Source organism: Prionailurus bengalensis, chromosome D1 (genome assembly GCF_016509475.1).
Source record: "Prionailurus bengalensis isolate Pbe53 chromosome D1, Fcat_Pben_1.1_paternal_pri, whole genome shotgun sequence".
NCBI lineage: Eukaryota > Metazoa > Chordata > Mammalia > Carnivora > Felidae > Prionailurus > Prionailurus bengalensis.
This window is the reverse complement of record NC_057346.1, coordinates 9,088,361-9,113,158: the sequence shown is the minus strand read 5'-3', so window position 1 is coordinate 9,113,158 and position 24,798 is coordinate 9,088,361. Positions and strand designations below refer to the sequence as shown.

General features: G+C 42.3%; 1 pseudogene; it reads left to right on the top strand.

Moving 5' to 3' along the window:
* Nucleotides 1-560: 560 nt before the first annotated feature.
* Nucleotides 561-24,798, top strand: part of LOC122483524 — a 31,358-nt pseudogene continuing 7,120 nt past the window's right edge.

Here is a 24,798-nt window from a genome sequence, read left to right as displayed (position 1 = left end):
CTTTTTTCAATCATCAGAAACTGAAAATATAGCTATTAATAATGTGGAATATCTGTAATATTTTTTGATGTTAAAAAGGGTTCTTTGTACTACAGAAAAAAGAAAAGGTCGGGAACCATTGCCTTCACCCGAAGGAATGACTCTAATGGTTGGAAATTCAGGCAAAATGCCAACAGATGGGGAGATTCTGAGGACACCAGTGCTGGTTTCTCCAAAATCATAACACACAGCGTCACCTGGTCGACCCAGGAGCAGCCTGGGTGTGTAGAATCCAGCGCTGTGGACAGAGCCCTTCCTTCACATCTCCTTGAGGCCAGGGTTCTGTGGGGTGCTCAGCACAGCATGCACAGTGAAACTGATGTTTCTGGATCCCAGCTGTATAAATTGCTGCAATGGCCAGATGTGACCGTCCTGACCCCGTTTGTGTGCAGCATGCGCATGCAACCTCCATGACCCCCAGGGACCTGGCTGGCTCTGGGAGTCTATGACAGCAGAATTCTGCAAGTTGTGCATCAGAAAGTAAGACAGACTCCCATGTAAGAGGATAATCGTATTCACAGATGCCGCTCTCCAAAGAGAGGGCAAACGCAGGTCTATCCAATGAGAGCAAGCTCTACAAGGCCCTTAATCATGAGGATGATCACTCGGTCAGCCCAAGAGTATGGCCAGCAGGGTACAACCTCATTACTCTGCAACCACTGCAACCCCGATGCTGAGGTGACCATGGTGATTACCATAGCAGGTAGTTATGCTAATAGCGTATTAGGTGGCTTTGGATCTCTTGTTTCCGCTAGGCCAGCTGATAGACAACATTTAATTTTGCTCCTGGTGTAGGAAAATCATCACGGCTCTGCGGTTCAGGCTTTCACAAACCCTCTGGAGGAACTGAACTTTAAGAGAATGCCCACATTTAAATCATAGCCCCTCACTCTGAGGTCGAAAATGCAAGCTGACCAGGAACACAACCGGACGCAGCCAGATTCTGCTTTTGCTCTTCGGAGCTGGTGTCCGCGCCCTGCGGAGGTGGGTGAGTCAGCGCTGTTGGCAAGGGCAGTGCGCGAACTCCATCTGGGGAAGGGAGGCCTGTCACAGGCAATCAGGAACTCTTGGACTCTAGTTTTTCCTAACGACTCAGTAGTTGTTGACCTGGAAAGAATCCAATGCAGAGGACAACTTTTTTATTTAACTCCTCATTTTATCCTTAGCTGCAAGCTTTTGACCTTTTCATCTGTGACTCTGGATCCAAAATCTTTGATACCTTACTTTGCCAGGTTACTTCTCCCCTCGATGGTTTCAAATTGCTCTTGTCATATGGGGTCTACAGTTTCTGGTGATTTTTCTATGAGGCATCTTCCAAACCGTGGTTCTAAAGTTTTCATTTTTGAATCTTGTTTCAGGGTCTCTTGGAAAAAACCCGACATTATAGCTTTAAATGGATAACAGTGAAAAGACTAAGGAGACAGAAATTCAGCAAACTTCCATGGATTTTAGCCTCAGATTTCTTTCAAGAGGAACATGATTTCTTCCTGGTTCTGCCTAGTTCCCATTTTATCCATTTGCAGATAAAAAAAATAATTAACATTTATAGCTAAAGGTCTCAGCATAGAGCCAACTAACAATAATAAGATTGTCAACATAATAGAAAGCACCAGACCAGAACGATATGCACTGGAGGTACAGAACAGAAAGGAATGAATTAGTCAATGATTGAAAATTCCTGGCTATAGCAATACAATGCCAGGGATTTGCAAGAAAACTGAACATCCCAATTAGAACTTAAGGGGTTTTCAAATATTTGGATTGATTGTAAGCAAGATGTTTTGTTTGCGTTTTTTTATTTTTTTATTTTTTGGTTTTGTTTTGTTTTTAGTTTTATGTGCTAGGGATTAAGGAGACAACAGTCTTTCATGAAAAAGTTTTCATTTACAATCTTGGGATTTACTAATTCTTTACTCGTTGGACCATTTACCCAGCAGTGACATCATTTTAGATTTTGATCATGTGTGCAGGATAGTAAGCACTTTCTGAAGGACCGATTCATTTGGCTTTGTCATTATGTGGGGTCTCATGAACATGTCTGCTCGGGCACAGAGTTCTGCTGGGCTGACTAAAGGTTTTCAGATGAAAACATGATGTTTGACTCTCTGGGGATCTGGACAAACCAGTTCAGCTTCGATGAATCCAGGCCTTATTTTGTTATTTGTTTAAAAAATGTGGGAAAATTATCCCTTTCAGGAAGCCGGATTAACGTATTGCCAAGAGGGAGAGACCCTGAGTGAATGAATAAGGAATGGCTGGAGAAGATAATAGTCTTATGTGTGTCCTGTTTAATTATTTACCTAATTAATTAATTATTTAAATTTTTTTAAAGGAGGCTCCATGCCCAACATGGGGTCTAATACAGAGCTTGAACTCACAACTCTGAGATCAAGACCTGAGCTGAGACCAAGAGTCAGCTGCTTAGCTGACTGAGCCACCCAGGCGCCCCATATGTATTTTTTAAAAGGCACTTCAGAGGCATCTGGACACTGAGCGAAGACCACAGGGGTGCCGTACCCTTGGGCGTTCAACGTTGATTGGGAAGCAGGCTGACAGAGTGCAATGTCGCTCACCCTGTGCTCCACGGACCATGTTCCTCTGAGTGTTAATAGATGTGTGAAGGAAAAAGTGTACCATGCTCAAGGAAGCCTGGAAACTGCTGGGTTGCACAGAACTAAGCAGGCTTCTTTATTGCAAAACTTATCAGAGCCTTACGTGTACTTGTGCATCGTGAATTTCCAAAGAGAAGAATACAATATCAAATTGCCAAAGGGAAATTCCTTAATGACAGGACAATCTTTTAGAGACATGCCTCTTAATATCTCCTCATGAGATGTTTCTAGAAACCCATTTTAGCAAGTTTTCATGTGGTGCAAACTCTTAGCTTTATAGCAACAGATCAGAGTGCAAATCCCAGCTCTGTCTCCTACTAGCTGTGTGATCTTAGGCAGACTGCCTCCTAGTATGAGTCTCAGGCCTGTCGGTGTAAAATGTAGATTTTGATCAGTACAGTACAGAATTTTCATAAGAACAGCAAAAAATGGAAATTGACATTATAAACAGTAAAATACAAAATAAATCTTAATTCATATTATCATTATTTCAGGTGATGCATTATGAACATTATCATCACATATTTACATGGACAAATTTTTCATCTAGAAGTATTAGTTTTGTTTTAATTAAGAACATTGCCAATAAAGCTGATATTTAACTGAAGAGGTGCGTTCTTACATTTGACAATGTTCTGCAAAGCAGCTCGTTTCTGAGTACCCCCAAACAGTTAGCAAAGTAGCCCCAAAGGAGTACCTTACTTTTTATTGAAAAAATAGCTGGGAAAAATCGGCCCAATTCTACCCACAAAAACATTGCAACCAAGTCCCTGAGTGTTTGGAAGGGACACAGCTAGTTTAGGATTTATGTCTGCTCTTTAAAGTCTGAAATAAGCTGAATTGTGTAAACATTTTGGCACAGTATGCAGGGAGTTAAATACATTACTCTTGGCATTATTAACAGGTGGTATGGGAATAAGTTGCTATGGAGAGTTCATGCTGCAGTGTCAGCAGAAGAAAATGTATTTTATAGGCTTATAGGGACAGAGGAAGGGGGCAACAGAGGTTCCGTAAGGTCTGATGCATGAAGATGACTGCAAAATACTTTCCAGCTGTCACAACTGCACATGGGGTTGGATGATTTCTTGTCGTGTTATGAATGTAAACGCTATTCAATTAACTGTTTCAAAAGCAAAAAGGTTGTTTCTAAAAGAGAGCAATTTCTAGGCACCTGAAAAGCCTGCAAACTGCTGTTATTTTCCAAGTTGCTCAGTCTCTTGAGAGAGATCACCTCCCTTGCAACAAAGGCTTCCTAGTGCTCTGAGGATATAAAAATAGACATACAGGGAATATAGTCTCTTTAATAAGCAGGGCGGCTGTCAACTTCTACAAAGCTCAGCTTGGGTCAGGATTCGGTAAACTCACAAAGAACCTCCATTTCCACCAGCCGCCCCACTGCCCAACAATAATGCAAGAAAGACAAGAAGGAAAGAGCTTAAACCACAGGAGGACAAACTTAGGTTGGGATTCGGAAAGAGTGTTGATCATAGCATGGAAGACAAGGAAAATGATGGAATCTCCTTTTCTGAAGCATATAAGGCAAAAGGGCCCAATCTAGGGTGATTGAACGGTCTCTGCAAGATCTCTTTGTACTTTTTGAGAATGAGCAAAAGGAAACCATTTGTTGCCAGACGGGGAGAACCAAATATTCTCTACTGTGGTCTAGGTGCGAATAGAACCCAACACTGTGCCTGACAAGAGGAAAAACAGTGCTGGGAAGGAAAATACATCCGTACAGCCCTGGTCATCCTGAGCACAGAGAGCAGTAGGCCTGTACAGAGAGCAGCACTGGACACAGGTTCAGAATTGTTCTATGTGCCTTGTTCAAGGCCAAAACACCTGGGGTTTCCTCTGGCTAACTCTGTAGGGATTTTTGCCAAGCAGGTGATGAGTTCTCATAGTCCATATTATTTCATTATCCCCGTGTGAGGGATGAAAGGTAATCTTTTTATTAAGCTAACCCTGTGACTACAGCTCTCTCACTCAGGAAGCCACATGGCCCCTCTCCAAATATCTATCTTCCAGTGCTGCAGAATTCCCAAAAGCCTCGGAGTTATTGGCCATCTTCGCTTTTATGACATGACACAGTCACTGGCAATGGGCTAAGGACATTTTAGTCTAGGGGTTGAGAATGTTGGCTTTGAGGGGCACCTGGGTGGCTCAGTTAGTTAGGTGTCAGACTTCGGCTCAGGTCGTGATCTCATGGTTCATGAGTTGGAGCCCCGTGCTGGGCTCTGTGCTGACAGCTTGGAGCCTAGAGCCTGCTTTAGATTCTGTGTCTCCCTCTTTCTCGGCCCCTCCCCCGCTCATTCTCTGTGTGTCTGTCTTTCTCTCTCTCTCTCAATAAATAAACACTGAAATTTTTTTTAAAAAGAATGCTGGCTTTGGAATCTACGAAAAGCCTGAGTTTAGGCTCAAATCCCTGCTCTGCCACTTAAGTGCCCATGTCGTGCTGGGCAAGGTACTTAATGTCTCTTCACCTTTGCTTCCTCATCTGCAGTATGGTGACAACCACAGCCTCTCCTTCCAGGGTTGTTGTTTTTTTGTTTTGTTTTGTTTTGTTTTCAGGATTACATGAGATAAACTATGTAAAGTTCAGTGACTGATACTTAGCAAGTACTCAATACATTGGAAGCCAGAAGTTCCTTGCTCTCTGCAAAGAAAGGATTGCTTTGGATGCTTGCCATGGTTTTGTGAAGACACCAGGCCCCATCCCACGGTGGAAGTTACCCAACGTCTCTCTTTATTAGAGAGAGGAGACGTGAAGAAGCACTGACACGTATGCCCAGCTCCCTGGACCTGCATTCCTATAACTCTCCTCTCACCTGCCTCTGGGATTAGGATCCAAGGCCCAGGCCAAGCACTCTGATCTCGTTAGCATGTGTGACAGCTGAGCTGGGTGAGGACTCGTGCTTTCATCCGGTAATTTAAATAACTATATTTGAGTTTCTCACAGTATGTTTGGGATAGCACAGGACCTGCCAACATACATCTGTGTTTTTCAGATGAGAATTATTCAGTTGGCAGAAAATCCACCCAAGCCATTTTAACCAGGAAATATGATTACAGCGTTGAAAACTGTCATTTAATTTGTTTTAGTATTCAATCTGTCCTTCTGCATCCAGAAATTCTACACCCAAGCAGTGATCAAATGAGGTCAATTTATATTTATTGCAGTGGCAGTGGATGTATAATATACCTACTGTGGTTCCACTGGGCATGGAGATTGCCCAGGAAAAGCCTGAACATGAAGGCTTTAACCACAAACACAAATTCGAGGCCTCCCCAGGTTCCAGCTTCTCACCACACGGAAGGATGTTCCCTAACCTCTGGCTCATTTCAGTTCAGACCTTCTTGATCACTTGTTTTGTGTGAGCATTGCATAAGGGCCAGGGTCCATGACAATAGGCTGATAGGTTTGGTTTAGGGAGAAACTACTCTTCTGGAACCACATGCCCGATGGGGAAGTAGGAAACCAAAACTGGCTGAGTGCCTACTGGCAACAGGCACTTCATACGCATCATGTGGCTGAGTCTTCCCAATAACCCTGTGAGGATGTGCATGTTGTTATACTTCTGGAAAAGAGAAAACCTGCTAAGAGGAGTTCAACAGTTTCTCCAAAGTCGCAGAGTGAAAGTGGAAGAACAGCCATTCGCACCCATACCTTCCAGAATCGAAAGTCTAACCGCTGTCCACCTCAAGACGAAAGAATCACCATCATCCTAGTCTCCAAGGTGAGACTGTACCCTCGCTTTAAACCTCTCAACTCGCTTGCTACACCAACATGGCTTCAGCTGCCAGCCACAGAAAATCCTGACTCCAGTGAGCTTCCGCAGTAAGGAACTGTGTTATCACACATGACAAGAAACGAAAAGATTCATCTTCAAGGCTCCATCGTCACATCTCCAACTTCTCTTGGCTCTGCCACCCTCTAGGCTTTGCCTGATACCAAGATGGCGGTGCACAGATTCAGACATCACATCCAGACATGTCAACATTCACAGGCAGAAAGTGGGACATGTGTAATGGTGCATTCCTCTTACAAGTAAATGAGACATTTTCCCAAGCCCCGGGACAGCTTACCTCACATCACCCTGGTTAGAACTGGATGCATGCCCACCTCTAAACCAATCCCTGGCAAATAATTATAGGCTAAGCAGGATCTACTCACTGGTGCCTGGGATGGATGGAGTCAGCTTCCTTCCCCATGTTGAGAATGCCAGGATTATGTGAAGGAGAGGTACATTCCAAACTGGGAATTCACTGGGAAGAAATAAAACAGAAAGTAAATGCTGGGTTTGCTTCACTCATTCCATATCTCCAAGTTCTGCCTCTTCTGTTTCTTAATATTTCACATGTTTTTTTTTTTTTCTTATTCCCTCTGCTCCAATTGAAGCCCTTTTAATCTTTTCTCTAGGGTATTCTGAAAGCACCCTAGCTAGGCTCTCCACCTCCAATTCCCCCTTGGGTCCATGGCACATCAAGCTTCCCAAGGTGTACTATGATCAATTGTCCCTTTTCTCCAGGACCCACAATGACTCTCAAGAAGGCATTGAAGACCTTCTAAGATTCAGATTGAATTTCTCTTTCCAGCTTTATCTCACACGAATTCTCACTCACGAATCAAAAGCATGTACAACTCAATTACTTTGAACAGGTAAGAAGATAACTGTTTCAAAGGGACAAGGTGAGGGTGAAGGGAGCTCAGGGGTACATTACCTTTCATGTTAATTATAAGCCATGTGTTAGGAAACTGGCCCAGCATGGAGAGATGAGGGTAAGCCCCATCCAGTACTATTCTAATGATATGCCTCTTTGTGACATCTTCAGAAACAATTTCCACCATAAAATTACAAGATGATCCTGACATCCTTTCAGACCGCTGTGGGTCCAGATCCACCCAGATCCATGCTGCCACCCATCAGAGACACCTATTGTTTTACCGATGCAAGTTCACCAGTGACTCTCCTGAGGGGCAAGACTTGGAGAGAGACATTTCAGCGGTCTTGGCCTTTGTTCTTGAATTATTCCCAATATTGGCATAAAAAATGATCTATTACAGAGGTAAATTAGGATACCGTGATTGGCTGAAATTCTCTTCAAATCCATTCATCTGCTGTCATAGGAATGTGTGTCCTCCATGTCTCTCTCCCCTACACACACACACACACACACACACACACACACACACACACAAGCTGGGACAGTTGTGACGTGAAATTATGGAATAATACATTGAATATAGACACCAACCTGGCAAAAAGAATCTTCAGAAATTTTACTCATCTCATGATTCCCACCAATAATTCAGAGGACACACGATGCAGTATCTCTAGCCCGGGTATTTAAGAATTATTCTCCTATTCACTTTCCATAGCCCATCTTGGTTTAGCCCCACCATTGCCCTACTTCAGAATCTCTAAAGTAACCCACTTCCAATGGAAAGCAGCTGAGGGATGTCAGGGGACATAAAATGATTGAGTTTCTACATGTAACTATTACCACAGATTAGAATAGTTCATCTTGGGGCAGGGGGGAGGAGAGGGCTGTTTTCAGAGGCCTCTTTTGATTGTGGCAATAATAAGTCATCCCCTACTAGGGTCAAGGCACTCCAGTTTCTTAAAATGAGGGGACATCATTCAGAATCACAGACCCCTCCCTGAGGTCCAGAATCATTAGATAAAACCTACATCACAAATATGAGAGGTAAAGAGCTGCAGGACTATTACAATAAATGTTCTGAGGAAAAAGGGCACACAGGTTTGCCAGTCCCAATGATTTCTTTCTTCTTCAAGGAGTTCCTCACATCCAGACAAAGCTAAGAGTTAACGACTGAATGAATTTTCAAAATGATTGACACCTAGGACATCTACCAACCCCCATGTGCTCCGCCTATCCACACCCCCATCACACCCAAATACCTATAGTAGCAGGTCTGTTATAGGTCTGTTATAGGTACTGAGAAAGAGGTACTGAGAAAAAGGTACTGAGGGTGAAACTACATGAAGCTTGAAAGAATCTGCTTCTTAGTACCAGGGATTTAAATTCAAACATAAACCTGAAAAGTTCATATCATCTGCCCACTGCTTCAGCTAATTCTTTAGCGTTTGCCTGATAGAATGCTATGGCTCTTGAGAGGTCTGGCTTTCAAACTAACCAGTGCTGCCTGCTTCTGGCTGGTCCATTTTTACGTTCTGGTCTAAACTGAATCTAGAGTTAAACAAAAAACAAATACCTGTAAACTAGGAGCTTCTGTCTAAATCTTCAGAAGATTTGGAGTTGAAATTGAGTCACCCATGGAATGGGACCCTCCACTGTTGGTTGCATGTGAGCTGAGGTGTGACAGAAACAGTATAGTGCAGACATTAAGGTCGAGGTTTGGGGGAGCCACCCAGGCCTGGGTTGATTCGTGGCTTTGGCACTTAGTAGTTATGTGGCCTTGGGCGAGTCATTTATTCTTAGTCCCTCCATCCATAAATTGGTCTATGCTAGTATCCCACATAGACAAATGAGATCATGCCTGCAGGGCACTGTTCCAAACAGAGTGAGGTCTCCATAAACAAAGCTGCTCTCAATCACTATATTGTAATTATCAATCAGTTATCCCAATTATCATACAGTTTAATTATCATATAGTTGTAAAAAATTCACTCGACTTAACATCAGGCCAAATACACTTTAGCCATAGTCTCCTCTGTCTCTCATGTTTTCCCTTGAATAAAATAGGTTTTCTGTGCATAGTTCTTCTTACACAAGTATTTTGCTGCATTTTAAATTTTAATAATTATAACATTAAATAATACCAAAAGTGAAGCCTAAGAAGAATGGGGGGAAATAAAGAAGAGGGAAGACTATCAAGAATTTATTTAAAAATCCATTTGAGGGGCGCCTGGGTGGCTCAGTCGGTTAGGCGGCCAATTTCGGCTCAGGTCATGATCTCACGGTCTATGAGTTCTAGCTCCGCATCGGGCTCTGTGCTGACAGCTCAGAGCCTGGAGCCTGCTTCATATTCTGTGTCTCCCTCTCTCTGACCCTCCCCTGTTCATGCTCTGTCTCTCCCTGTCTCAAAAATAAATAAACGTTAAAAAAAATTTTTTTTTAAATAAAAAAAAATCCATTTGAAACAAGGACACTTTTAGTGAGTTAACAAAAATCCCCCTCAAAGAAAGTAAAAGCCCAGATGGTTTGACCAGTTAGTTATACCGTAATGGTATGACCTCAGTACCTAACTTGACAATGATGTATAGGAAGAAGGAAAATTACAGACCAGTCTGTCTCATGAATACAAGTATAAAAATCCTAAACAAAATATTAACAAGCAGAATGCAGAAAAACATATAAAGGATGACACATCAAGATGAAAGTGGTTTCTCCCAGGAATGCAAGGTTGATTTCATAATAAAAAATATAATTTCAGTAATTTTCAGTTAATGTAATTCACTTCATTAACAAATGAAAGAAGAGCAAAAAATAAAATTATCCCAACAGATACAGCAAAAGCAGTTCCAACATTAACACCCAATCATGACTTTTTTTAACTCTTAAAAAATGAAGCATTATTGGGGTGCCTGGGTGGCTCAGTTGGTTGAGAGTCTGACTTCGGCTCAGGTCATAATTTCATAGTTTGTGGGTTTGAGCCCCGTGTTGGGCTCTGTGCTGACAGCTCAGAGCCTGGAGCCTGCTTCTGATTCTGTGTCTCCCTCTCTCTCTGCCCCTTCTCCTCTCTCTCTCTCTTTCTCTCTCTCTCTCAAAAATAAATAAACATTAAATTTAAAAAAAAACACTAAGCATTATCAACAACAACAAAACCAAGCTCATGAATACAGAGAACAGGTTGGTGGCTGCCAGAGGCAGGGGATGGGGGGCAGGTGAAATAGATGAAGGAGATAAAAAGCTACAAATTTCCAGTTATAAAATAAATAAGTCATGGGGATATAAAAAAGAACAACAGAAAAAAATCAAAGCTAGGCATAGTAGGAAATCTGTTAAAAGAGTTTCTACCAAAAACAACAACAACAACAACAAAAAAAAACTTCAAGAAGCATCATACATACTTAATGATGAAAAGTAAAAAGCTTTGTCTTTGAGATTGGAAGAAGACAATGATGGCTGCTACTATTAGTATTAGAAATTAGTATCTATTAGTATTAGAAATTCTAGCCAGAGCAGTTAGGCAAGAAAACAAAATAATAGGTATGGAAATAAAAAGAAACAAAGTGTTATTACTCACAAATTATTTGATCCAGTTCATGGAAATACTAAATAAACTACAGACAACTTATTAAAATTAATAAGAGAATTTAGCAAAGTTGCTGAATAAAAATCAGCATACTGAAATTAACTGTATTTCATATGCCAGGAACAAACAGAAAATTAAATGTTGTAACCATTTACAATGTTGTCAAACATATGAAGTATCTAGGAATACCTATAACAAGACAGTTATAGAGAAAATTACAAAAGTTGACAGAGAGATGGTTTGGTGTTCACAACTATGTTTGGTTTTCTTCCATCCTATATACTTCCCTGCTCCTGGTGTTATCAACATGACTTGCTTTGAGTGAAGGAAGATGAGTGGAAGCTTTAAGCACCAGTGTGCTATTGAGCTATCTTTCCTTCCTACCACCCCTGAAACCAGCAATGGTCCAGATGCTGATGCTTCATCGGCTCAGGCTGCCGAGTGAGGATGACACAGAGGGGATCCCCAGCTGACCTACAACGGACAGGTGGCAGAGGCAAGAAATAAACCTCGCGCTAAGTCACTGAGGTTTTGAGGTGGGCAGTAACCACAACATAACCTGGCCTATCCTGTCCATTACAGACATTACAGACTCCTCAAAAAAATAAAAAGATGATCAAATTCAAGGATTAGATCACAAAACTTAACTCAATAATCAAAAACACATCAATTCTTGTAAAGCAATTTAAATAGAACTTGATAATCTGATTCTAATAATTAAAAAGGTCAAGAAAGGTAAATCACTCAAAGACGAACAAAGGTGAGGAAACTGTCTTTCATGATGTATTATAAAGTTACAGTGATTAACACAGTGTTGAATTGGCACAGGAAAAGAAAAAGACTGATGGGACACAGCCAAGAGCCCAGAATCAGACCCACACATTAATGTACACTTAACCTATGGTGGAAATCAAAGTAATGAGGACAGGATAGACTTTTCAACTTTTCCAAGAGAGATACTGAGGCAACTGTTTATCCACAGAAGAAAAAATGAAATTTGGCACTCAAAAGAAGTGAAACTCACATTGTCAATAAATTCTTGAAAAGACGCTCAGTTTTGTTAATAACCAGATGAATATATGTTTGAACAAAAATAAGACATCATTACGCATGCAGCAGATAGAGAAAAAAAAACAAGCCACAATATCAAGTGTTGCTGAGGCTATAGAACAATGGAGTGGAAACTCTCATCTGGTATGGGTGGGAGAGTAAACTGGTATAACTCTTCGAATTTCTGTTTGGTATCACCTGGTAAAGTTGAATGTGTGTATATGTTATGATCCACTACTTGCACTCTTCACTAAATACACTAGAGAAAATGCTGTCTGTGTGCATTCAAAAACGTGTACAAGAATATTTAAAGCACCATTGTGAACAATGGGAACAGCCCAAATGTTAAGCATAAATAGACTGGATGGGATAGTTATACAATAGGAATACCATACAGCAGTGAAAATTAGTAAAATACTCTTAGTTCACAATCTGGCCCCTGTTCAAAGAGGGCAAGGAGAGACCAAAGAAAGAAGTGAACCACTCCAGTTCAGCAGGCAGAAGGTTTAACAGGCAAAGGAATTCACATATGAGACTTGTCTTGAGCAGCTGTGAGACAAGTAGATCTCCACACCTTCCCACCAGAATTTTAAAAGTTGATGTAGAGGCCTTACTGAGATTCAGACAGGTATACCATACAGATGGTTCCAATGACACCTTACTCTCAAGAATGCATCCTTGAAATGGGTATGCTGGGGGAATGGTGGGACATGTTCCCTTAATAACCTAACCAATTATATCAATAAAATGGATAAATCTTAGGAATAAAAAAATCCTAGAAGAGTTCACACAATGCAGAATTATTCCATTTATATAAACTAATGAACATGCAAAATTATTTAGAGATACAAACATTTTTGGTAAATCAGTAAAGAAAAAAAATATGGTAAACATTAAAAGTCAAAAAGGTGGTACATCTGGGGAAGAGACAAGGGTATACAACTGGTAAGGGGTACTTTGGGGATGCCTAGGTGGCTCAGTTGGTTAAGCATCCAACTCTTGATTTGGCTCAGGTCATAATCTCATGGTTTGTGGGTTCGAGCCCCACACTGGGCTCTGCACTGAGTGCACGGAACCTGCTTGAGATTCTCTCTCTCTCTCTCTATCTCTCTGCCCCTCACCCTGCTCCTTCTGTCTCTCAAAATAAATAAATTAACTTAAAAAGAAAGGGGAACATGGCACCATGGGTGGTGGGCTTCCAATGCACTGGAGATGTTATTATTTTTTTTAATCAGGGGGGCAGGCACATGTGTATTAACTTTAAGCCACACATTTTCCTTTAATATACTCTTTTATGTGTGTATTTCATGGTTTTCAAAAAATCATTTTGAAATGATTATAGATTCAGAGGAAGTTGCAAAGAGAGTATAGAGAGGTCCCTGCATTTCACAACTTTGAAAAATGCCTCTCCCTCTGCCCCCTAAAATAAAAACTCAACATTAAAAAAAGATAGAGAGGAAATGAGATTTGTAGAATGTGAATTTTGAGGAGCAACAGGCATGGGGAAAAGCTGGTAAACTACAGAGTGATTTTTTTTTTACTTGTCCTGTTTTTCACCTTGGAGATGAAAGTGTCAGGGAGCTATGGCCAACATTATCCAGGTAAAAAGAAATGAAACAGGACTAAAGAGATTGTAATAGAATGTGACATGTAAGTAGTTGAGAAGTGATATGATTCTAATGTGACCTAAGTCAATTTAAAAGTTCAGCAGTGCTGATCGTTAGGGGCACAGGTACCCCCAATGTTTATAGCAGGACTTTCAACAATAGCCAAATTATGGACAGAGCCCAAATGTCCATCAACAGATGAATGGATATAGAAGATGTGGTTTCTATATACAATGGAATACTACTTGGTGATGCGAAAGAATGAAAGCCTGCCATTTGCAACAACGTGGATGGAAAGGGAGGGTATTATGCTAAGTGAAATAGTCAGAGAAAGACAGATATCGTATGTTTTCACTCATGTGGAACTTGAGAAACTTAGCAGAAGCCTATGGGGGAAGGGAAGGGGAAAAACAGTGTCAAACAGAGAGGGAGGCAAATCATAAGAGACTCTTAAATACAGAGAGCAAACTGCAGGTTGATGGGGGAGGAGGAAAATGGGTGATGGGCATTGAGGAGGGCACCTGTTGGGATGAGCACTGGGTGTTGTATGTGAGTGATGACTCATGGGAATCTACCACCAAAACCAACAGCACACTGTATATACACTGTATGTTAGTTAACTTGACAATAAATTATATATAAAAAAAATAACAAATAAAAATAAATAAACAAAAAAATAAAAGTTCTCACTTTTAGAAAGGCAGCAGAACTTTTTTTTTTTTTTTGAAGCTATCCTGGAACTATTTCTTCTGAAAGCAAAAGATGACATTAAGTTAGAAAGAAATACTCAGAGTACCCCCAACATATCCTTATGTGGTCTTGGAAACATCAAGTCCATTTGGATTTTAGTTATAGAAAACTAGGTTGGTCTTGAGATAAAGCTCCCTATTCCTCTGTCAGTTCGCTAGCAGTTGAAGACATTACTAAAATTAGCTTGCTCTTAGGCAGAAACATGTACTTGACTCAAGAGCAGCAAGCACTCGAACACTTACGGTGCAGCCTGGGAGGAAATATCATTGGTATCCTCCACAAGAGACGGTCTAACGACCTGTAGTGAAACCCTGGCGTGGCCACTTATTAGCTGTGTGACTTTGGTTAACTTCTCTTGAGCCTCTGTTTTGTCATAGGCGCAATGTGAATAAGAAGACCCACCTCAAAAAAGTCATTGTGCCTATTCTGACATTTAGAGAGCCTAGTACCTAGCGTTCAAAGTGTTATCTGCCACTGTAACTCTTGCTGAGAGCTTACTTTGTACACCCATGAGCCTGCCTATTAAGATGTATGTTCTCACTAGCAGGTCATGATCAATGGAATCTTTGTCCTTAGTGTCTCATCTCTGGGCCTTCCAAAGACTTGAACATTCTTTGTGTGTGTGAGGGGGAGGTGTAAGTCTGAATCATTTTATGTTTGCTAATCCATTAGCATGCATTGCCTTATAGCAATAACTAGGGCTCTGTGGGAATGAGTCTCAAGGCAGTCACATTTCACTGGAGAGAAGAGAGAGAGTCAAGAACAAGTCAAAGCTCAGGATATCAGGGGTGCCTGGGTGGCTCAGACAGTTAAGTGTCTGACTTTGGTTCAGCGTGATTTCACGATTTGTGAGTTCGAGCCCCACGTGGGGCTCTGTGCTGACAGCTCAGAGCCTGAAGCCTGCTTCAGATTCTGTGTCTCCCTCTCTCTCTGACCCACCCCCGCTTGCACTCTGTCTCTCTCTCAAAAATGAATAAATGTTTAAAAAAAATTTTTTTTTAATTGAGACAACAAATGCTGGTGAGGATGTGCACTGTTGGTAGGAATATAAATTGGTATAGGCACTATGGAAAACAGTACAGTGGTTCCTCAAAAAATTAAAAATAGGGGCACCTGGGTAGCTCAGTCACTTGAGTGTCCGACTTCGGCTCAGGTCATGATCTCATGACTCATGAGTTTGAGACCCACGTGGGGCCCTGTGTTGAACAGCTCAGAGCCTAGAATCTGCTTCGGATTCTGTGTCTCCCTCTCTCTCTGCCCCCCCCCCCCCCGTTCATGCTGTGTGTGTGTCTCTCTCTCTCAAAAATAAACTAAAAAAATTTTTTTTAATTAAAAATATAAATACCATAGGATCCAGCAATTTCACTTATGCATATATATTTGAATGGAATAATCACTACCCCAAAGAGATGTCTGCATCTCCATGATCGTGGCAGCATTATTTTCAATAGTCAAAGCATGGAAACCACTTAAGTGCCCACCAACAGATGAATGGGTAAATAAAATGGGAGATACATATACATCTCAGCCATAAAAAAAGGAAGGAAATATTGCCATTTGCAACAACATGGATGGACCCTGAAAGCATTATGCTAATTGAAATAAGACGGGGAAAGAAAAATACCGTGCAATCTCACTTATACACGAAATCTATATGAAACAAAACAAAATAAAATGAAGTCATAAATACAGAGCAGATAGGTGGTTTCCAGAGGTGGGGTTGGTGGGTGGGCAGAATGGGTGAAGGTGGTCAAAGGGTAGACATTTCCAGTTATAAGAGAAAGAAGTTCTAGGATGTAATGTACAACATGGGGACTACAGTCATCATACTGTATCGCATATGTGAAGGTTGCTAAGAGAGTACATCTTAAAAGTTCTCTTCGTAAATTTAAAAACAACTTGTAAGTATGTTAACTGGATGCACTAGGACGATCATTTTGCAATATACACATATATCAAATCATTACATATGTACGTTTTATGTCACATTGACACATTACCGTGTTATGTCAATCATATCTCAGTGAAACTTGGCTGGGGGTGGGGGGAGGATGTGTCCAACCCTTGAGGGTCAGCGCCTAACCCGAAGGTGCAGAACAGGCTGTCCTCTTGCCAACAGGGCATCTCTCTACTGCCTACCTCCAGATCCTGGGGTTGCCAGCCTTTGCCCTGGGTTGAGCAGTTCTTCCCTGCTTTTGCTAACTACTTTCTCAGACCTGCTTAAGCAGGAAGAGGTCAGGCTTGAGTGAGGACTTGCAACTGGGTCACCAAAGTGCTGGAGGGTAGAGATTACAGCGGGCAGAGAGGAATTCAAAAGCTCCTGTATTCTATGAACGTGCTATTTTGGGACTCTTCTTACTTTCTGGACAAGCCTCCTGGGTGACTTGGTGATGGAGTCTCAGGGTCTAATGTGCCCTGAAGAAAGATGCCTACACCTTTTGCTAGCCAAAGTCAAAAGCACCTGGTCACTAAGAGCCCCAGACAGTAATACTTAGCCTTCCCGGTCCTGCAGTGTCCTCTGCATGTCTCACTTTCTGGGGTAGAGTTGGGGATGAGACAGTATTTGAGCACATTTCAGACTCCAGACCCTGGCAGTACTCACCATGACTGCCATTTACCCTCTTGACCTTGGCTGTGCCCACCAGACTTCTTCCAGCCCACTTTCTTCTGTCTTCCCAGCTGACATTCCCCCCTCTCCACCCTGAGCTGGTCTGTCCAGTCCCACGGACAGAAAAAGCCTAACGTTTGACTCTGCTAGCCCAAAGGAAATCCCTTGGCCACAAGATGCTACCCTCTATGATTTCACATCAAATGCATAGGTGTGCCATTATTGTTACTAATAAAAATATCTATCATTTCGAGAAATGTTCGTGTGTGTCAGAAGCTGTTCTAGCAAAGTAAGGGCTTTATTTTCACAGATCTTATATTTTGGGAAGAGATACAGATAATTTAAGCTTAATCCATTTTCTGGTAAAGGCAAGATAATTACATGAAAGGCAATTTGACAATATCTATTCAGATTTAAAATTCTTATTCTCCTCGGCCCAGAAATTCTGTTATTCTTTCTCCTCTAGACTGTTTTTTGGCACATGCACAGATAGATATATGTGTACATGGATGTTCAGTGCAGTGTTGTTGGTAAAAGCAAAAAAGAATAAATAGCTCAGTATCCATCAGTAAGGGAATGGTTTAAACAAATTATGATATAGCTAAATAATATGATTAAGATGTCAAAAAAATTACATAGGTCCACATGTACAGATAAACTAGACAGTAAAAAAAAAGGCAGAAACAATATTACAGCATAATTACATTTGGGTTAAATAAAACACTGTGTGTCTGTGTGTGAATGTTTTTATGTGTGTCTGGAAATACAGATACAAAACTGTTAATGCTGGTTATTGCTGGGCAGTAAAGAGGGCTTGAATGTTTCAGTTCTTGTACTTCTGTATTATTTTCGTATTTACAGGCATAGGAACATTTGTAGTTTTCAAAGAAGCACTAAAAATAAATGCAACTTCAACAAAGTGTGACAAAAAATAAAATAAAATAAAATAAAATAATAGATTTAAATAAGTAACTACAAGATAATTACAGATGATGATAAATGCTGTGGGAAAAAAATTTTACAGGTGCTATGTGATATATAAAGGCCAATATGTGGGCTTTTTCTTATAGAGTGACCGTGGTGGGTGTTCAAGGAGACATGAAGAATGAAATGGAACTATCCAGGGAAGAACCACACGGGCAGTATCCCAGACACAGGAACAACTAATGCAGAGGCTTTCGAGCCAGAGCAAGTTTGTGTGTTCCTGGAAGAGAAGGGAAGACTCTGGAGGGCTGGAGGGGAGTCAAAAATGAAGCAAAGCCCAGAAAGGGATGGGTCAGCTCATGCTGGGCTTTGTAGTATTTCACCCTAGAACTCATGAAAAGAAAGTCTGATCTGATTTACGTTTCAGGAAAGTGCACTTTGGCTGCTGAGTGAAGAACAGATTACAAGAAGTAAAAGTCAGGAGGCTATTCAGAAACCACACAGGGGATTACAGTGGTTTAGATTAGAAAGGGCGGTGGCAGTGGTGGTGGGTAAAGTGTAATGATCCTTGCAGTTTATAGCAAAGAAAACCGAGGCTCAGCAGATGTCAGGGGACTGACAAGACTGCACAGCCAGCGAGTTGCACACAGAGCCGGGATGCAAACTTCTATCTGTCCGACACCCAAGGATGTGTTCCTTCCTCTGCATTGCTTTTGAGTGTGTGCTTTCTCATCTGTAAAATAATGGTTTGTATTAGATTATCTCTAAGATGTCTTCTGATTCTAACATACTAAAACTTTCCAGCGAATTCCTCAAAATGTCAATCAAAAGCAAACTCCCCCTGCTTAGAAATGTGTGGCGGTGTTGGATGTGATCTCATATGAGCCTCCTCAGTTCAGTTTCTATGTTGCACGGTGAGGAAACATCCACGTCATACACAACACCCACGTGGTCTTCAGTTTTTAGGAACCGTCAAGATAAGGGTGAGAAAGAGACCACATCTAGTCACTGCATCAGCAGGGGAGTCTCAGGTCATCTGCAGAAGGCAGTCCAGACAGTGAGAAACAGTAGGTGGGGAGGGACAGCCAAAGGGGAACAAGATCGTCAGATAATCACTGGGAATAAATAACAAGACATAGATAAAATGAACAGTCAAACCCATCACCAGTAAAATCCTTTAAAAATTGTTTCTTCGTGGGGCACCTGGGTGGTTTAGTCGGTTAGGTGTCTGACTTCGACTCAGTTCATGATCTAACGGTTCGTGGGTTCGAGCCCCGCATCGGGCTCTGTGCTGACAGCTCAGAGCCTGGAGCCTGCTTTGGATTCTGTGTCTCCCTCTCTCTCTGTCCCTCTCCCACTTGTGCCCTGTCTCTCTCTGTCTCTCAAAAACAAATAAATGTAAAATAAAATAAAATAAAATAAAATAAATAAATAAATAAATAAATGCTAAAAAAAATTTTTTAAGGCAAGGATTTCAGTAGTGTGACAATACGTTCCAGATAGTCTAGGAGAGGCACCGTGTCAAATATTTTGGTGGTAGAGCAGAGAGAGAAGGAATGACATTCAGAAGCAACTTCAGATACTGATGGCTGGCTCAGGTTCTGGAGCCAGACTGAGCCCCCTGAAATCCTGGCTCTACCATTTACTGGCTGTCAGAGCTCAGAAAAATTCTGGAATCCACCGAGTCTCTGGGTCCTCATCCATAAAACGGGTTCAAGAATCTCATGCCATAGAGGAGCTATGAAAGCTAAAAGAATTAGTATATATAATTTACATAAATATAAATACGTGCCCGGTTTTGCAGTTTCAGAAAGCACGTCACTCAAGCATCGGGACTCACTTTTAGCTTTCCTTTTCCTTTGAGAATTTCCCGCTACATGTGAGGCATTCTGGGGGAAATGAGTAAAACATGCTGCACAAATAAGAAAAAAATCATTTCAAATCAATCAGTGTTTGAAGGCAGAAAAGAGTTTCTAGGTAAATAAGTCTACTCATGTAAGCAAATATACTTATTTGAATTAAAATAAAATTTTTAATTTGCTCTAGCATCAGACTGGTTAAACTCAATCTCACACGCTCTTTGAAAGAGTTTAAGTTTTCATTTCTTTTTTTTTTTTTTAATGTTCCTGTAGCTCTGGTAAGTTAGGCGAAAAGGACCACTAATTAAAGCACAAGAAGAGTGATTAAAAATGTAAGACGAGAAGAAACGCGCCCTATGGCATCTCCTCCTGCTAAAATTCTTGTATGCAGCTCTTTGACGCTCACTTTCTCCTTTGTTGTGGCAAAAGCGCTACAGGTTAAGGGCCACCAGCGGAATGCCCTTGTCCCAAGTCAAGACCAGAGTTTGGCCAAGCCGTTTGGTTACCCGAAATCCTTTTCTTTCATCAGAGGTTAAACGTGGATGAGTCCTTATCGAGGTTTATCAAAGCAACTTCTTGGGAGTGTTCTTGCTTCCAGGCACCTCCAGAGGGCTCCAGATCCTTCTACGGTGAGGTTGGGCCTTGGCATGCAGTCCACATGCTCCTGGAGTCTAGAGGGTGGTCTTTTCTTATAATTGAAGCTCCCCTTCAGTAAAAAGAAAACTTGGGGTTGAGGAACACTAGGGCTCCTGAGATAAGGTCCTATGTCAGCTGTCAAAATGCATAACCAAATGACACAGAATAATCACCCCTTCAATGATCCGATGGGAGTTCTTTCCAATCATACCATTCCAGTGAAGTGACATCCCCTGAGGTTCACTATGCAGGATCATATATAGTTCAAAGAAGGTTAAAAAAAAAAAATTGGCAGTGGGATCCTGCCAATGCCATCAAATCAAACGTCGGGAAGTGCAATCCACCCTGGTTCATTCCCATGCTTCAAGACGGAAATGGTTAGTTTAAGGGAAAGTCCTTCTTAGAGAGGAAAAGAACTTTCAGAAACTCAGAATGAAAGGGCAAGTCAGGACTCTTACTGTTTTTATGACACTCAATTGCTTCTTCACGGTCTTCCCATTTTTGCTCCGTAAACTCTGTTTCTTATTCTTAATGGTCTTTGGAGACCCTTTCCTTCTTTCTACTGGTGAGGAAAGGACACCCTGAAAAATCAGGTTGCTTGCTCTTCCTCTTCCAGAATGGCCAGAGGGAACATGTAAACAACCAGATCTCTGCTGATGTTCACTCTTCCATCCAGGTCCCTGTGGATGTTAAGGAGCTAGGGCTTTGGCTCCCATATTCAGCACCTCTCAAAAGCAAAGTATGACATAACACCTAACAGTCTGGGCTCTGGAGGGGACACACACAGATTTGACCCCACCACTTGGGAGCTTTGTGACTTTGTGGGTAACAACTGAGCTCTGTTAAGCTCCAGTGTCCTCATCTACAAAAGGAGGACATGACAGCATTTACTTTGTAGAGCAAGTAAGATAACGCATTTAAGAGAACCAGACTTAGTGACGTTAGCTAGTTTTCTTAGGCTCTGTGTCCTGACAATAACAAGCAGAGCAAACTGCACTCCTTCAGGTTTGCTCTGCTCCAGCCACAACAGCCCTCTCTTCTGTCCTCCAACAAGGTGGCCATTCTTGCTCTGACACCCTTCGAAAGGAGGAAGAGGCATCAGAGTGTGGTGTACATGAGTGTGCACAGACTTGTGTTGCACAGACGCCCTGGTTACCTGGAAATGACCAAGTGGTGATTTTTTTTCTTTTTCTTTTTTCTTTATTTTTTGGTGTGACTGGTGACTCTTGCAGGAATCGGGAAACCATAGAGCTGGCCCTTGATCTGTCACTAACTTCTGCCGGAACGTTCTCCTCCTGCCCATGGCTGGATCCTTCTCAACATTCCACCTCGAGTGCAATGTCATCCCCACAGACAGGCTTTCCCTGACCTTCCCAGCCTAATCATTCTCTATACTATTTTCCTGTCCTTAGAGCAGTTGCCCACTATCTGGAATTATCTTCTTTTTTTTTTTTTTTTTATTTTTTTTTCAACGTTTATTATTTATTTTTGGGACAGAGAGAGACAGAGCATGAATGGGGGAGGGGCAGAGAGAGAGGGAGACACAGAATCGGAAACAGGCTCCAGGCTCTGAGCCATCAGCCCAGAGCCTGACGCGGGGCTCGAACTCACGGACTGCGAGACCGTGACCTGGCTGAAGTCGGCCGCTTAACCGACTGCGCCACCCAGGCGCCCCTGGAATTATCTTCTTTATCTCCATGCTTGTTTGTTGTCTGTCTCTCCACATGATAATGTAAACTCTATGAGGACAGTGCTCTTGTCTATCTTGTACATGCTATATCCTCAATGTCTGGCACAGAGTACACACCCAATAAATCCTTGTTGACTAAACAAATGAATCAATAATTCTTGTGTATTCCATGGAATTCCATGGATTCTTCAAGGCCATGGCCATGGCAGGTCTGAGGGGTCCTCCACATGATATTGGAGGACATTGGCATTGACAACCTAACTTTCCTGTCCCCAAGCCTCCCATTCCAAGGTCTTAGAGGGTCTTTTCCTGTCCTGTTTCAGTGCATGTCCAAAGAGTCAACAAGCCAAGTATGTGTTCTGTTCCCATGTCACAAGATCTGCTATTTATGATGTGGAAATGGACTTCGAAATTATGCATGAGGGATGTCCCTGCACTTCAGATGATCTCTCAGGGAACCATGTAAAGATGCTGAGTGGTTCTGGGGTGCCCGGGTGGCTCAGCTGGTGGAGCAGCCGACTTCGGCTCAGGATCATGATCTCGCAGCTCGCAAGTTGGAGCCCTGCGTCGGGCTCTGTGCTGACAGCTCAGAGCCAGGAGCCTGCTTCGGATTCTGTCTCCCTCTCTCTCTGCCCCTCCCCCACTCATTCTCTCTCCCTCTCTCTCTCTCTCTCTCTCTCTCTCTCTCCCTCTCACTCTCAAAACTGAATAAACATTAAAAATTTTTTAAAGAAAAAGATGCTGATGGTTCTGAGTGAGGAGAAAAATGTCCTTTGGCTAGCAGTGCAATGCATGTTGCAACTCCCAACCTCCAGCCTCATGAAGAGGGCAGACAGAGAAGGACTAAGAAGATAAATGCCCATGTGAGTTGGCCATGGGCTTCTTGCACAGGCCTTTGGAAAGTGTATAAATGGAAATTAATTGAGAAAAACCTAAGAAATGCTGAGGGAATGGTCCCAAATTTGATGGCAAAGTTAACAAGAGGCTTCAGTGTGGGGTTTACTTTGCATTGTTGCTGCACAGTGAGAATCTCCTCGTGAATGGCAAGTTTCGCAGGATTTCGGCATCTGTTGATATCAGGCATGTTAATTGTTTTTCTTTCATAACGCTTACTTCATTGCACTGCAGCAAAAGAAATCAGCTGCTCGATTTGGGATGGAAAAGTTGTGTCCACCACACATTTGTACCTGCAATAATTCAAAGAGTAAATGCTCTATCTGGAAAGAAGAGAGCATCTGGAAGGGGCGGGGGGGAACTAAGACTAGGTTCTGATGAAGGGCTACAAGAAACCATGGCACTTCAGAGTGAGTCTCTGTCCTGTCCCAAAGTCACATTGTTTCTTCAGTACATTTCCCCCTGCCCCCACCCCGAGCACCTATTATAAACCAGGTCTTGTTCTAGATATTTGGAAACACCAGGATGTAGGAGGAAGAAGCAGATACAGCCATCCTGGAGCTGACAGCCTGATCGGGGAGACAGACAAGTCAACAAGTGCAGTGTCATGTGACTACTGTCACTAAGGGATATGGAAATACAGCAAGGAGAGCGGCGAACCCAATTTATCAGGGACAATTCACAGAAGAGGTGTTGGAGAAATGATAATCTGTCATCTGGGGAAGGCAGCAAACTTGTGAACCTGTTTTTCTTGCCAAACAAATCAGGCAACATGAGAACGTTAAATTATTTAAGGGGATGTGTGCCAACAACCCTCCTCTCCATCTTTACACACATCCTCCCCCCTTCCCCGGGCTCCAAACGCCCCGCCCATCCACTAACCCCTCCTCCCTTCTGCTCTCAACTGAGATGTCACTTTCTTGGAGGAAGCCCTCCCTGACACCCACATGACAAGGGGCTCTGCCTCCTCGCGTGTGTTTCCATGACACCCATTTGTATCTCCATCAGACTAACATCTACATGCTCACTATGTGCCAGGCCATGTTCTGAGTGTTTCATGTGCATTAACTCATCCATTGTCTTCACCAGCTTATATGAAGTATTATTACTATCCCCACTTCACAGACGAGGCAACTGAGGTCCAAAGAGGTTGAGAAATTTACCTTTTAAAAGTGATAGAGTCCCAGATGCAAGACCAGGAATGTAGCTTCGGGGTCTGCTTTTTGATTTCCTGCGCTGTACCTCCTCTTAGGGTAAGCAAATCTCCCTCTAATATCCTGTTCTGTGTTTCCCCTGCTCCAGACTACAAGCTTCTCAAATGCCTTACAGTTATATTCCCAGAGTGTAGCCCGGGGCCTGGTGCATAGTAGGCATTCAATGATGCTTACTGCATTTTTTTTTTTTTAAAGAATACCACACTGCCTACACTGTTCACAAAGGAGCCACTGCCTCTGCCAATACTGTAATGGGTGCTATGCGAGCCAAGTGACGGGTCCTCTAATAATCACTCTATTAATCAGGTCCTTAGGTTTTGTAAGACTAGGGACCTAACTCAACTGAAGGGCATCCAGACCTCTGGAATATGAAATCCAAAGAAATATCTGGGATCTTTTCGCCGCAGGTTCCTCCGTGTGAAATCCTGCCTAGGATAACTCAGCTCCAGAAGGTTTCTTTTTCATTAACTCTCTTTTGCTTAAGGCAGTTCTACAGCTCAAAGTGTTACCCGCCCACCTCCACCCAGGAACGGGGGTTTTGTTTTTGTCTTTTGTTTGTGCTTGTGGGTCTGATATGACACTTGCTTTCTTTCAGTAACTGCGGTCTGCACAGCAGCTTCCAGCAGTTAGGGTGCGACGCCCCATGGCGCCCCCGCTGAGGCCTTCTCTCTACCAC